The sequence below is a fragment of the Trichechus manatus genome, unplaced genomic scaffold (genome assembly GCF_000243295.1).
Source record: "Trichechus manatus latirostris isolate Lorelei unplaced genomic scaffold, TriManLat1.0 scaffold00025, whole genome shotgun sequence".
NCBI classification, from domain to species: Eukaryota; Metazoa; Chordata; class Mammalia; order Sirenia; family Trichechidae; genus Trichechus; species Trichechus manatus.
Window position 1 is genome coordinate 20,375,767 of NW_004443961.1, and position 16,548 is coordinate 20,392,314.

General features: G+C 39.2%; 1 pseudogene; it reads left to right on the plus strand.

Annotated features, from left to right (window-relative positions):
• Positions 1-8,851: 8,851 nt before the first annotated feature.
• LOC101342072 (interferon alpha-5-like) lies at positions 8,852-15,965 on the plus strand (annotated as a pseudogene).
• The last annotated feature ends 583 nt before the right edge of the window (positions 15,966-16,548 follow it).

Consider the following 16,548-nt stretch of genomic DNA (forward strand, 5'->3'; position numbering starts at 1 on the left):
ACTGCCCTACATGTTCGCTGTGAGACAGAGAACAATGAACCAAGAGGCCCAACAGAAATGCACTGACTGAACAGTCTATGGAAGGTAATTAATTACTTCAGCAGAAGTTTCTGATAGGTAAGTCATCACGAAATCACCTGTGGCCAGCTCAGGAACTTCAAGCATAATAAGCGTTCAACGGTTTAATGAATTGAACTCAACACAGAAATCAACATTTCGCAAAATAAAAGTCCTTTTTATATTTAAGGTTATAATGAAAAAAAAAAAAAAGAAAAGGAATGGATAATTTCCTAACTCCTACCCTCCCTCCTTGCCCACACATATTCCGCATAACTTTTTTCTCATGTCATCTGGAGGCTATGGAGATATTTCATAGATGAGCCCCTGATCAAAACAAGAAAGGATCACAATTGAAAAGCTATGTTATTCACAAAAACATGCTGGAGGCTTGTGCAGTTGACTGGGGACAAAAGCAATCACCGTCCAATAAAGGGGTGCTTCAAGTTCAAAGCTGTGATGAGCTGACTCATGCCGGTCTGTTGAAGAGTGAGTTACTGAGTCACTTTCCCTCTCTTACTTTCAGTTAACGATATGTGGCTGTGTGCACACTAAGCCAGAGGTAATCTAAAGATGTATTAGCTAACTGGAGAGATGAATTGGGGCTAGGGAAAGGTGTAAAATATTGTGGGTTTTAAAATTAGAATTTACACACCCATGTGCAGTTAAAAAAATTAGGATATCACCCAGGGATTTCAGGTAGTAAAGACAATTACCTGAAGAGTGTTTAGTGACTCCTGTCAGCAAAGGTTGAAAGAGTGAAAAATGCCTGTTCCATTCCTGGACACAAGGCCCTGGTGAAGCCCAGCCCCTTGGCCATACTTGAATGTCTTCCTTCATAAGGGAAATCCTGAGAATGTTATTCATTAATAATTATATCTTGACTAATGACTATGAACCTTTTGCTAATGATAAAATAGTGAACAGCAGATAGCCTTTTATCCTAAGGAGGTACCTGTCAAACAGGCCTACAAAATCCTTTTTCAAGAGGACAAATCCAGAAGGCTGAGGCAATTTGGATGCCATGCAAAACAAAGACGGTAAAAATGGAGCCTTGCATCAGAGATAAAACTTGTCCTTAGCAAGAAGAGGAGCACTATTTACACAGGTTTTACCTTAATGAAAGATTTTGCTCACTTGATAGATTTGCATTCATTTGTATTAAAACACATGAAGTTTCTTTGGGCAAATTAAATTGAAATGGAAAAAAATGAAAAGAATAGTTTAAATTGTTGATGTCTTCTAAGTTCATTTTGAGAACATACAAAGGAAAGAAAAAAAAAAGTAATAAGGTAGACAATCCATGCCATATGAAAACGATTATGTTCTCTATTTAACAGGCATGCATAAAAAAGTCTTAGAGAGCCTGGGAGAAAAGCCTCACACAGACACATACCTCACCCAGGCCACCAGCATCCCCAAGATCCCCAGATGTTGCTCGCCCCCGTCTCCTGCCAGATACACTCACATGGGTTGGCCCTAGTCATGGTTAGTTGCAGCACCATCTGATATCTTGGTTGTGACCTGCCTCAGAATCATGGACTGATTAATAGGGAGGCCCTGGTGGTGCTGTTGTAAAGAGATACATCTCCTAACAAAAAGGTTGGCAGTTTGAATCCACCAGCCACTCCTTGGAAACCATCTGGGGCAGTTCAACCCTGTCCTGCAGGGTTGCTATGAGTCAGAATCGACTTGAGGGCAATGGGTTTGGTTTTGGTTTTGAAGATTTTTTGCTAAAAAGGAAAAATCTCCCTTTTCTCCACCTGAAATACAGAAATGACTCCAGACTCCTCTGGGACACGGTGGATGGTAGCCAATTCCAGAAGGCCTAGGCCATGTCTGTCCTCCACAAAAAGCTCCAGCAAATCTTGAACCTCTTCAACCCACAAAATGGCTCCTCTCCTGCTTGGAATATGAACCTTTTGGGTATACTTGACACTAAAATTCACCAATAACTGGAAGACTTGGAGATGTGTTTGATATAGAAAGTGGGACCGGAAGAGACATCTCCGGGAAACAAGGGCCGTCCACACTCTGGAGGTGAAGAGGGCTTCCACGGAATCCATCTCTATCTGAAAGAGAAGCAATGAAGTGACCATAAATGGGAAGTTTTCAGAGTTAAAATCAGGAGATCTTTCTCTTTATCAACAAACTCACAAAAAAGATTAAGAAGTATGAACGGGGACCTGGAAATTTACTGAAATGATTCTCTTTGGCTAATACACTAATTCAAACTCCGGCGTGTTCAGTTATTCTAAAGACTCTTATTTCTGTTTCAGTCATAGATAGAGTTAAATTCTTCAAAAGTTCCTATAGTTAATGTGATTATCTCTAGGCTCATCAGTTTTTAAGAGATGGCTATGCTGATGTCTTGTATGTGTGATGGCTAATGTTATGTGTCAAATTGGCTAGGCCGTGATTCCCAGTATTGTGTGATTGCCCTCCATTTTGTTATCTGATGTAATTGTCCTTTATTTTATAGTGTCATGCAACTATCTTCCATTTTATGTGTTGTAAATCCTAAGCCTCTATATGTTAATGAGGCAAGATTAGTGTGGGACTTATCTTGAGTCACACACTTACTAAAGGGCATGACTCAAGTCATACCCTTACTAAAGCCACGCCCTTACTCAAGTCATACACTTATTCAAGTCATCCTCTTACTCAAGTCACTGTCTTACTCAGTATCTTATGTCAGGGGTATTTCCTTGAGGGGGTGACCTACATCAGTATATATATGCACACTCTGGCAAAGTTTGGTCTTGCTCTGGATCCGGCATCTGACTGGTCATCATCTGACCTTCGGTTCTTGGAACTTGAGCCTGTCGACTGACCTGCTGATTCTGGGATTTGCCAGCTTCTGCAGCCCTGTGAGCCAGCTGCCTGCCATCTGAGGTGCTGATTTTGGAATTTGACAACTTCTGCAGCCCAGTGAGCCAACAGCCTACTGTCTGACCTGCCGATTGTGGGTTTGTCTGCCCCTGCAACCACATGAGTCAGGAGAAGCCTCCAGCCTGATGCCGGATCCACAGACTTGAGACTTGCCAGCCTCTACAACTGCATGAGCCATTTCCCTGTGATAAATCTCTCTCTCTCACTCTGTCTATAGATAAGTATAAATCTATATATATATTCTCTAGAGATACATTTTATATAGAACCCTGCCTACACATTATGTATTCATATATTCATTCATTCATCTACTTTATCTAGGTTATATTATATTGAGTATTTAGAAGTCTTATTTAATATAACATCATGTTCACCTTTACAAATATTAAAACATGACAAAGTATGTTCACCTTTATGTTTTGTCAAATATTTTTTTGTTTAGTTTATTAAATTCTTCCATAGAAGACTATTTTGTTTTGTTTATTCTTAAAAAAAGAAACAGCCTGAATTTGCAACTCAATATTAAGAATTCATGATAAATTCACTCACTCATGTATTCTAGTCAAGTTATATTTAAAAACTGCATATTTCTATGGGAGAGTATGTGATTGTTCTAGGATATAGAGGTGTATAAATCAAACACAATTCCTAACCTCTTGGAGCTCTCAGTTTTCCAGAGAAAGAGACATAGAAACAGAAGCATGGTTAAGAAATTTTAGTTATGTTTCATGTTACCATGAGAGATAGAGGATAAGAGATTCTCTCACCAGCTTGAACAAGGAGGGAAGACAGATGTTCTCTCTAAGGTGTCTATGAAACTTCTAAAGGCAGACACCCATTGGTGGATGCATATGTGGACCTGGAATCTCCAACAATGTTACATCTTGGATATATTAGTTTGTGATTCTTTGTTGTATATTTGGAAATGGGGTCAAGGAAAATAATAAGCCTCCGTTGTTGTTGTAGTTAGTTGCTGTTGAGTCGGTTCCAACTCATAGCTACCCTGTGTACAACAGAATGAAACACTACCCAGTCCTGCGCCATCCTCACAATCGTTGCAATGCTTGAGCTCACTTGTCAATCCATCTTACTGAGAGTCTTTCTCTCTTTTGCTGACCCTCTACTTTACCAAGCATGAGGTCCTTCTCCAGGGACTGGTCCCTCCAGATAACATGTCCAAAATATGTGAGATGAAATCTCATCGTCCTTGCCACTAAGGAGTATTCTGGCTGTACTTCTTTCAAGACAGATTTGTTTATTCTTTTGGTAGTCCATGGCATATTCTATATTCTTTGCCAACACCATAATTCAGAGGCATCAATTCTTCTTCAGTCTTCCTTATTCATTGTACAGCTTTTGCATGCATATGAGGTGATTGAAAACACCATGGCTTGGGTCAGGCACACATTAGTCCTTAAAGTGACATCTTCGCTTCTTAACACTTTAAAGAGGTCTTTTGCAGCATATTTTTCCAATGCAATACGTCATTTGATTTCTTGACTACTGCTTCCATGGGCGTGGATCCAAGCAAAATGAAATCTTTGACAACTTCAATTTCTTCTCCGTTTATCATGAGGTCACTTATTGGTCCAGTTGTGAGGAATTTGTTTTTTTTTTATGTTGAGGTGTAATTCATACAAAGACTGTAGTCCTTGAACTTCATCAGTAAATGCTTTAAGTCCTCTTCACTGTCAGCAAGCAAGGTTGTGTCATCTGCATAACCCAGGTTGTTAATGAGTCTTCCTCCAATCCTGATGCCCCGTTTTCTTCATATAGTCCAGCTTCTCTGATTATTTGCTCAGTATACAAACTGAATAGGTACGATGAAAGGATACAACCCTGACGCACACCTTTCCTGACTTTATAACACACAATATCCCCTTGTTCTGTCTGAACAACTGCCTCTTGATCTATGTACAGGTTCCTCATGAGTACAATTAAGTGTTCTGGAACTCCTATTCTTTGCAATGTTATCCATAATTGATTATGATCCACACAGTCTAATAACTTTGCATAGTGAATGAAACACAGGTAAACATCTTTCTGGTATTCTCTGTTTTCAGCCAGGATCCATCTGACGTCAGCAATGATATCCCTGGTTCCATGTCCTCTTCTAAAATGGCTTGAATTTCTGACAGTTCCTTGTAGATGTACTGCTGTAACCACCTTTGAATGATCTTTAGCAATATTTTACTTGCATGTGATATTAAAGATATGGTTCAATAATTTCTGCATTTGATTAGATCACCTTTATTTGGAATAGGCATAAATATGGATCTCTTCCAGTCAGTTGGCCAGATAGCTGTCTTCAAATTTCTTGGCATGACTGAGTGAGCACCTCCAGCACTGCATCTGTTTGTTGAAACATCACAGTTGGTATTCAGCGAATTCCTGGAGTCTTGTTTTTTGCTAGTGTCTTCACTGCAGCTTGGACTTCTTCCTTCAGTATCATCAGTTCTTGATCGTATGCTGTCTCCTGAAACGGCTGAACGTTGACCAATTCTTTTTGGTATAGTGAGTGTGTATTCCTCCATCTTCTTTTGATGCTTCCTGCATCGTTTTGTAGTTTGCTCATAGAATCCATCAATATTGCAACTTGAGGATTGAATTTTTTCTTCAGTTCTTTCAACTTAGGAAATGCCCAGCAGGTACTTATCTTTTGGCTTTTTTACTCCAGGTCTTTGCACATATCATCATAATTCTTTGCTTTGTCTTCTTGAGTCACCCTTTGGAATCTTCTGTTCAGCTCTTCATTATTTCATCCATTTGCTTTAGCTACTCTAAGTTCAACAGCAAGTTTCAGAGTCTCTTCTGACATCCCTTTTGGTCTTTCTTTCCTGTCTTTTTAATGACCTCTTGCTTTTTTCATGTATGATGTCCTTGTTGTCATTCCACAACTTGTCTGGTCTTCTGTCATTAGTGTTCAATATGTTAAATCTATTCTTGAGATGGTCTCTAAATTCAGGTGGGATATACTCAAGTTTGTACTTTGGCTCTCATGGACTTGTTCTAATTTTCATCAGCTTCAGCTTGAACTTGGCATCTTTCTTTAATGGAAGGGCTAGTAGATTCAGACCCCTGACCTGTCGGTTACTAACAGAGCTCTTAAGCACTGCACCAATATAGCTTCATCCCTTGATGTAACAGTAGTTGTTAAAAGGAAGTAGAAAGCAGAAAAGGTAGGTCCTGACTTAGGACTTGTTAGAGTTATGATGAACCGCAGTCATGACCTTTTTTCTGTGTGTACATCTTATTGTTAGTAATACCTACTACATACAATGTTGCAGTGGGTAATTTGCTCACGTAATCATTCTCAGAAGTTCACTCGCAGATGTTCAATTTTATGATTTACTGTTCAAAACACTGCCATATATTGACAGATCAAAACTTAGTGGATTTTGAAGAGGAAAGAAATGCTGAAGAAGAAAGAAATAATGAAGAAGAGGAAGGAGAGAAGTTGTCAAAAAAAATTTTACAGTGAAATGAGTAGCTGAAGTTTTTTCTAAACTAAATCAGGAGCTTCAATTGCTTGAAAACACAGATCCCTTTGCTAATGTTGATAGGTATATTTGCGAAGCAGTGAGATGTTACTGCGAAATATATGAAGAAAAAAATAAAAGAACCATACAGACAACTCTCACTAGTTTTCTGAGTAGAAATGCTACCCCCATTGCCAGGAATAATCCAGATGATACAGAACCTTCCATATGGAGTTATTTACACGAATGACAGAATGCCAACATTGTCCAACTCTTCTTAATGGTCAGAGTAAATTTTTATGCTTTGTAATTTTTTAATGTATGTGTGTATTAAAATAAATCTGTAGTTTATATTTAATGTTTCCAACCCCTAAAGACAAATTAAGATTGGATTTATAAAGACACTGATAATAAAAGGCAAAAATAATGAAAACTAAAAAAAAAAAAAAGCAGTTGTTCACTTAAGTCAGAACAACTTACGAAGGAGAGGAAGGGAACCCCATAGTAAGTCAGGGACTACCCGTGTTCACTTTTACCGTGTGGGCTTTTAAAACATTTACAGAGGAGAGCCAATTACTAGACAAGAGGGGCTAAGACAGTGGCCAAGTCTGTGGAGGTCAAATGTAGGCAGAATTCTGTCCCCTAACAGGGGCCTTCTGGAACTTGTTTGCCCTTTGTGGAAAGAACTGACCCCAATGCTGGAATAAACTAATTTCTTTAGGGTTTTTTTTTGGGTGTGTGTGTCTTAGAGAAGGAAAATATTCTCACTTTCAGGCATGGCATGTCCTCTTTGGGCAATGGTAGCTATGTGGAGAGAGAAAGTGTTAAAATGTGTTCCTTGCTTCCAACTCTCTCTGCTGACCAGTTTCTGATTAATCACACCCTCTACACACTGTGGGACACTAGGAGGCGGTAGAGACTGCCAGTCTGGGGGTGGAACTGCAGGGGAGATCAGAAGAAATATCTTCTGTTTGATGATACATGAACCCTCTCTGAAGTGCCAGTTTTACACATTTATTTCTGCTATGAGATTGTGTGGCTTGACTTTACAATCAGGAGAAATTCTCACTATCAGTTTGAATAATGACCTTGCATCCTTTCTACACTGACTCAGTAGTAAGACAGGTCTCAGATACCGGTAAGGGGATTTCAGAGAATACGGTGATTGCCAACTGACAGCATGTGGCGTTATCTCTTTGGGCCAAATTTGGGAGGTATTATGGTAATCTGGGCAATATGATAACTGACAATTTTAATCAGGAAGTGTATGTGCGTGTGTGTGTGTGTGTGTGTGTGTGTGTGTGTGTGTGAATTGCTCAGCTAGCAGGGAGGGCCTTCAGTTTAGGGGGGATATGAGGGATCTCTCAAAACTTTGCCCCAGGTTACCCAATCTTTGTATTGCTTCTCTCCATAACAGGTGTGGTGTGGTGGTGGTTGGGAGACTCAAAGTTATGTTTTAAACTATTTTTGTCCTTTGCCTTTCTTTCCTCCTCCACCGCTGTGGGGTAACCAGTGTAGGAGCAGGGCAAAGACATGAAAATTTTTGGATTCACCCAGCTCTTTCTCTCTGTGACTGTTTAATACTTTTCAAATATTATGACCTCTTCTATCAGTTGGATACTGCTTATGTTTTTTTTTTTTTTTTAAAGTAATTTTACTCTTTCATTGTTTGTTATTTTGTTTGGGGAGCAAAAGTTGTATGATTTGGTGCTGTACTGTCACTCTGTCCTACAAATCTCTATAACCATATTCTGGTCCTCTGGTCATATCCATTAGATATTAATTTCTTATATATTTGAAAGCGTTGGAGAACAAGTGTGGGGTGGGAATACCGTCAGCAGCAAGGTGCTCACCACACACCAGCCCCGCACAGGTCTCTTGGTGGTGCTTAATGTTACCTCCTGAGCTGCTCAACCTGAGAAGGAGCCCAAGAAGACCATGGCCGCTGCTGCAGTTCCCTTACAATGCCTTAGAGGGGTCACAGTGCAGTGCCAGCTGGAGGAAGCTGGTTTGCGGACATATGGAGTAAAACTGTGAAGGTGGCCATGCCTAAACCCTACCTACCTACCAAGCCCTGCGCTGAAGCAGGCAAGATCCCAAGGATGAACAGCTGGGCACAGAAACATAGTAACCAGAGGGAACTGTATCACCCGCACTGCCCACACGTCTACATCCAATGAGCTGGTGAAGAATCCAGAGCTCACCTATGCCTCACCTAGGCGCTTCCAAGTTCCAATTCCACAATCAGGAGCTGCAGCAGGAAGAGGGCTCTCATTTGCTCGAAAACCAAAGTGCACATCATGAAACCTGAAGGAAGATGAAAGAGTCAGGAGCAGTTTGAGATCTTGGAAGGAGAACTGAGATGTTTAAAGCATTGACTGGAACATGCAGGTCTCCAGAGTTTGAACAGTAGAATGGACAGCATGGAGTCAACTGTTTCTTCAGATCATTTGGATTCAGAGGGGGAGAAGGCTAAGAGTACAGAGTTCTTCCATGGAGATGCGGACATTGTCAGTGCCCTCAGCACCCATACCACTGATACCACAATAGTATTAGAGTATGGGAAGGGATGAGAGTTACTCCAGTGCCAACAGCAACCTTTACTTTCCTTCCGAGAACCTAGCAAGTCATCGCAGCCCAGGAAAATTGTTCATGGAGCCAATAAATTCCAAGGGAACTATTAAATTCAGGTCCTATTGCAGCTTCCTTCTAAAAACAAAACTAAATGAAAGAACACTTGAAAAAAAGGGTCACAGGATGGTGGTTGAGTACACTTAGCAAAAGTGGGGCAGAGTCTTCTCAGCAGGACAGATATTAGTAATGTACATACTGGAAGATCATAATTTCTAACAGCAGTAAAGACCATTGTGAAAATTCATTTATTAAATTTAGTTAATTGACAAGCGTTTATTGGTGGATTGATTTGCTTTCTTTTCTTTTCACTAGGTGCGTACTGCACTGTTGGGCACATTTAAGGCTACTGTTTGGAATCTTTCCTGGAATTAAGGCCCACAAGCAAACAAAGAACATCTATTAGTCAGTAGACAACAGGAAGTCCAGTTTTGACTAAAGATGAGAAAAGGAGTTATTGTCCTTGGTAATGAGAACAGATTGGCCTTGAAGAGGGTCACCCATGGAATCAGGGAGGCCCTGAAGGAGAAAAGTCAGAGCCCATAGGCCAGAGCAATCTTCAGAGTGAAAGTTGTTATGTATTTTTTTATGCTTATTTTGTTTATTCAAAAGAAAACTTGAGTTAAAAGTAAATAGACTTATAGGAGTTTGCATAGTTTAATCCATTTATACCATACCTCCTGTCCCTTATAAAATAAGAGACACCAAGCCTTTGGCATTTGAGTTGGAATTCAGAATCCTTTGTCATCTCACCTTTCCTGTGCTACTGATTTAATGCCATGGTCTCTCTTTCGTTCATAAATTCCATGTCTATTTCTATCTTGACCGTTTTGAAGGACACACAGCAGTCATTTTGTAGAAAGTTCTTCAACTTGAAATATAGCCACAATTCCTCATAATTCATCTCCATTCATGAGGAACTTGTACATAGACCAAGAAGCAGTCACTGGAATAGAATAAGGGATACTGCATAGTTTTAAATCAGGAAAGGTGTGCTTCAGGGTTGTATTCTTCATCATACTTCGTTCAATCTGTATGCTAGCAACTAATCCAAGAAGCTGAAATATATGAAGAAGAAGGCAGCATCAGGATTGGAGGAAGAATCATTAATAACCTGCGATATGCTGGTGACACAACCGTGCTTTCTGAAAGTGAAGAGGACTTGAAGCATTTACTGATGAAGATCAAAGACTACAGCCTTCAGTACAGATTACACCTCACCATAAAGAAAAAAAAAAAATCCTCACAACTGGACCAACCAATAAGCAACATCATGATAAACAGAGAAAAAGTTGAAGTTGTCAAGGATTTCCTTTTCCTGGGATCCACAATCAATGCCCATGGAAACAGTAGTCAGGAAATAATGATGTATTGCACTGGAAAAATCTGCAGTTAAAGTTCTTCTTAAAGCGTTAAAAAGCAAATATGTCATCTTAAGGACTAAGGTGCACCTGACACAAGCCATGATATTTTCAATTGCCTCATAAATATCATGCCAAAGCTGGACAATGAATAAGGAAAACCGATGAAGAATTGAAGCCTTTGAATTATGGTGTTGGTGAAGAATATTAAATATACTGTGGACCGACAGAAGAATGAACAAATCCGTCCCAGAAATAATCCTGAATTGATAAAATAAATCTATAAAATCTACATGTTATCATTTCAAGCTGTTGACCCTTTAATAAGTGGATTATTTTGTAAAATGTCCAACTAAATAGGAAAACGAGACAGTAAAGCATAAAACACAGGGGGAAAATCCCAAAAAAGTAAGGTTCTATGCTAGCTAGCTAAGAAAAATGTCTAGTCACTATTAAAGCTGTCTGTCCAAGATGAGCCAGCAACGACTTTTCCCAAAACGCAAAAACTGGTTTTCTGCTACAAAGGCAGGGACAAATCTTCGTTTCTCAGAATGGTGGTTTTTTCCATGCCCTATCTGAGGAAAAGAGGCTTCTGGCGTTCTCTGTCCATCTTAGGTGTGCAAGGAAACTTTGCGCTTACTGTTTAGCGGAGTCCACTCGTCCATTGCAGGCCATCCAGTGAATCACTGCAATTTTCCATGGTCCAGATCTGTTTGCTAATAGGAGGGATACTCTGCTCCCTCCCAGCCTCCTCTCTTAGCTGGGATTTGCCTTGGAGCCATGGCCTGGCAAGCAAGGAAACCTTCATGTTTTTAAGACAGCTGAAAAGGATGCCCTCTCATTCATGCCTGAATGACAGAATCAACTTTAAATTTCCTTGGAAGAGGGGGCATATCACAGAAATCCAGAAGACATAAGTCCTCTGTTTGTGCCCTCTGGTATTCCAGCAAAACTTCAAGCTCTTTAATAGAGAGGATAGCTGTGTTGCATAGGATCCTCCTGGATCAGCTGCTAGCTAGCCTTGATCGCAGTCTGCAACAATTGGAAGAGATGGAAGAAGAAAATCTGTCTTACTCCTCTTTTAGAATTATTGTCCAGAAGTACTTCCAAGGAATCATTCACTATCTGAAAGAGAAGGAACACAGCAGCTATGCCTGGGATGTTGTCAGAGGGTAAATTGAAGTGTTCTTTTCCCTCATTTAATAATCTTCCAAGAAAACCCAGCCAGCAGAGAAGAAAATTATGGTTGTGACTCTCTAATCAATTACATTGCTGTTTGCTAAGACCAAAAAAGGCATTGTCAACTCATATGTCTGCAATAGCTAAAAAAGATCTGAAATCAAAATCATGAAATTATTTTAAAATATATTGTACATCATGAGTTTACAAAAAATATTTAGAGAGAAGAACATGATCTACTTTTCTTAAATAAATTATTTTATGATTTACAATTTTCGTTTATCTCTTTAAATTTTGGAGGTTATTTGCTGTTTCTAAAGTTTGAAAAAACATTTTTTTTTTTTTTTTTACAAAAAACTTCTTCAGGATAGTGTTTTGTGAATGGATAGAGGACTCAGAGGGAAATGACGTGAGATTTTACTCTGGAGACAGTGCAGAAAGTGAAAAGCAGCACCAAAGAACTGGCAGGAACAGAGAACTGGAAGCATCAGAACCAGGAGACCAGCAGGAGACAGCACTGGAGCCGACCCATGCAGTGAGAGAGCTGAGTGCCTTTGTGCAGGAGGCTTCCTGGTGGAGTGGGGTGCCTCCTGGCACTTATTTGTGGAACTAGGCTTGCCAACGCATGGAGCATGAGAGCTGAGTGCCTTCTGGCCAGAGTTTACTGGTGGAGTGGGGTGCCTCCAGGCACTTATCAGTGGAGCTGAAGAGCTTTGATACACTTGCCCCCACCCAGCAGATGGGGATGGAGAAGCCCCAGGTGGCCAGAGGCCAAGGAACCAGGAAGCAGAAGCTGGAGAGACAAGGAAGACAGGAAGCAGAGCTGCCTCAGTCTCAAAGGGTGGATTTGCCACTCAGATGACCAGGAGAATGAGGCTGCCCAAGTCTGAGGGAGCTGAAGCCCAGGGCTGAGAGGCCTCTACTCAGAATCCAGAGAGTGTGGCCAATACCTAGAGTCTAGAGGGCAGGGCCATTGCTTAAATGGTCTCAGAGAACAGAGGGTTATTTTCAAGACTTGAGGGCTAATGTAATGCATTTTGCTGAATTGCTTGGTGCCTGGTATACCTTCTTTCCCTCCAATTTCTCCCATTTGTAATGGAAACATCTGCCTTGTGTCTGTTCCACCATTGTACTTTGAAGTAGGTATCTTGTATTCTAGATTTCACAGATGAGGAAGAATTTTTGGATTTTGGACTAGGAGTTGATTTAAGACTTTGCCATGATATGATGTGGTGAAGGTGTTTTACATGTGACAAGGACATGAATTTTTGTGGGCCAAAGGGAGAATGCTGTGAATTGAATTTTGTCCCTCAGAAATATATGTCAACTTGGCTAGATCATGATTCCCAGTATTGTGTAATTATCTACCATTTTGTCATCTGATGTGATTTTCCTAGGTATTGTAAATCCTTTCTCTATCAGGTTAATCAGGCGGCATCAGAGGCAGTTATGTTAATGAGGCAGGACTTAATCTACAAGATTTGGTTGTGTCTTAAGCCAATCTCTTTTAAGACATAAAAGAGAGAAGCAAGCAGAGAGACAGGGGACCTCATACCACCAAGAAAGTAGTACCAGGAGAAGAGTGTGTCTTTTGGACCTGGAGTCCTTTCTCTGAGAATCTTCTAGTCCAGGGGAAGATTGACAATAAGGACTTTCCTCCAAAGCCAACTGAGAGAAAGTCTTCCCCTGGAGCTGACTCCCTGAATTTGAATTTCTAGCCTACCTGACTGTGAGACAATAAACTTCTCTTTGCTGAAGCCATCCACCACTTGTGGTATTTCCGTTACAGCAGTACCAGATAACTAAGACAAATGGAGATAACAGGAAACAAAGTATCAAGTTGTTCTTGTGAGGGATCCTAGAGAATTGAAGGACAAGTGTACGTAATTATCACTTTAATATTTGGTGAAGATCTACCTAAAAAAGGAAGGTCAGAGTCACTGCTGCCTCATTTCTATGCCCATTTATAGTAGATTTCTACTCACCACTGCAAATATATTCTTTTGCCTCATTCCTTTCCCTTTAGTTCCTACCCAAACACTGTCCATCCATTTGGGCACAGCCCATATCCAAATTCCTTTTGTATGAATGTATATTGCAATCCTAATGAATTTTGATTCATATATATGGAATCATAGAATATTTACTGTTTTGTTTAAGATTTTTTTCACTAAGCATAATTTTCTACATGTGAAATTCAGATGTATCTTGATTGGGATTTAAAACATCAGGCTACCAAAGATGGTTTGTACCTACCATTTAAAGAATAGGAATCTATAGCACTGAGGCAGCCTAACTTCTCATGCCAAATAAAAGGAATAAAACTTGAGTCCATGATTGAAGCTAAAAGTTAATTCTTCACATAATGAAGCTCCATATTTATCCAGTTCTGAATTCAGGACAACAATGGTTCTCTTTTAATTGATAAGAATTGACTTGGATAGGAACTTCAGAAAGTTATCTGGGAAATTTCAACTTTAAGGAAAAAAATACAAAGGAAAATTCAAAGTGATGATGCTTTCTAGATTAAGTGTTCTCACTGAGGTTGCTATCATTCCTAAGGTGTAAAATTGCTTCTTGGAGGTGTGAATAAATCTTAGATATTACAACGGTTTGTGGCCCTCCAAAGCTTAGCCCTATCCAACAAAATATTATTCCTTAATATTTATTTTCTCTCATGTTTCCTTGGGTATCACATGTGAAGTATGGATATTGAGTTGATGGAAGATACACAGAATGTATGCGAGACTCATAGAGGACTTTCTTTCCATCCTTTGCTTGATCTAGAAGTCATATCATGAGAGGTTACCTCCACATACTTACGGGTTACCGCTGGCTGCCTTCTGAATATTCCATAATAAACATTGAACCTCAGTGCTTTTGAGTGTAACTTGGGATTGGAAAATTAAATACTAGTGGTTTGTATTTTAATATTTAATTCTACTATGTTATTTAACTTGTCAATAATAATGTCAATTGCTGACAAGAAAAGCATGTTGACAATATCTGGATAAATAGCTAGCAATTAGTTAAATTAAAAGTTATTTTCTCATACCAATCAAAATTGAAAGTTAAGTACACTAAAAATAACTGTTAAGAAAAAATTTAATTTTTCAGCTGTTTACTCTTGCTGGATAATCTTTAAGTATTTCATTACATTGCTATTATCTATTTATATAAGTTTCTAATTTGCCTAAGTGAGTTAATATATTGCAATTTATATAGGTAAATGAATTACATTAAAAGGTACTCAGCAGATTTAGTTATAAAGTTAAATGAAATAATAGCTTTTTAATTTAACTCTTAGCTTAAAAGTCTGATTTAGTCATTATTAACCCTGCATTCAATAAAAAGTGTAAAGTTTACACTTTCTCATTTTATGTATAAAACACAGATATACATATAATATATAAACAAAAATACAGTATATCTGTGGTATTAAAATTTCATGGGAGAGGTTCAGTTAGGACACAAAGGCTGCCAGGGGGCTCTCAATAATGAGAAAAGGTGGTTGAGAAACATTGCACTAAAAACCCATATACAGAGTGCATAAAGGAAAGCAAAAAAAGAAGTAGAAAGTAAAGGCCGGGGTGGGGGGGGGGCTTAAGAGAATGAAGACTAGTGCGTTCCCTATTTAAAACACATGACCAGAGGAAGGTCTTCAGAGAACCTGGAGGTCAAGCCTCACAGAGTCACCAACATCAACCAGGACAGCAGCATCTGCAAGATCCCCAATAGACTTCTCTTTCCTTTTACTAACGGCCCTGGTGGCGCTCAGCTGCAACTCCATCTGCTCTCTGGGCTGTGATCTGCCTCAGAGCCATAACCTGGCTAACAGGAGAACCTTGATGCTTCTGGGACAAATGAGGAGAATCTCCTCTTTCTCCTGTCTGAAGAACAGAAATGACTTTGGATTTCCCCAGGAGGAGCTTGATGGCAACAAGTTCCAGAAGGTTCAAGCCATCTCTGTCCACCATGAGATGATCCAGCATATCTTCAACCTCTTCAGCACACAGGACTCATCTCCTGGACAAATTGTGCACTGGACTTGATCAGCAGCTGAATGACTTGGAAGTCTGTTTGATGCAGGACATGGGGGTAGAAGAAACATCCCTCTCCCTGATAAATGAGGACTCCATGCTGGCTGTGAGGAAATATTTCAAAAATATCTCTCTCGATCTGACAGAGAAGAAATACAGCCCTTGTGCCTGGGAGATTGTCAGAGCAGAAATCATGAGATCCTTCTCTGCCTCAACAAATTGGCAAGAAAGGTTAAGAAGTAAGGAAGGCGACCTGGTCCCATAAAAAAATGATTCTCATCAACTAATACAATCTATCATATGTCCATAAGTTCAGCCATTTCAAAGACTCTAGTTTCTTTTACAGTCAGGAAAGGAATTGAATCAAACTCATCAAATGTGTTTTCAGAGACATTAAGCAACATTGTGTTCAACTACATGGGCATTGGTTCTTTACAGGTGACCATGCTGATGTATCTCTTTATCTATTTAAATATTTATTTACTTATTTATATATTTAAATTATTTTTTGTTCACATCAAATCAAGCATACCTTTACCGTGTACATAAAAATTGTTCTTTATATTTCATTTATTAATTATTTTATTTTGTTCATTAAATTTTTATTATAAAAAACTTCTTGTATTTGTTATTCTTCAAAAAAGAAACACCAAGCCTGACTGTGTAGTTCCATTAAAGAATGGATGGTATAATTCACACTAACCATCATTTTTATGTACAAGTTATAAGTAACAATTGAATTTCTCTGTCCAGATTGTATGGTGTCCTCAGGATTTAGAGGTTAATACAACAAACGTAGTTCCTGCTCTCTTATATCTTTGGTTTTTGTAGGGAAGAAACCCAAAAACAATAATCATGCTTAACTAACATCATTTCAGTTAAACTGTATAACAAGACAAAGGGGAAAAA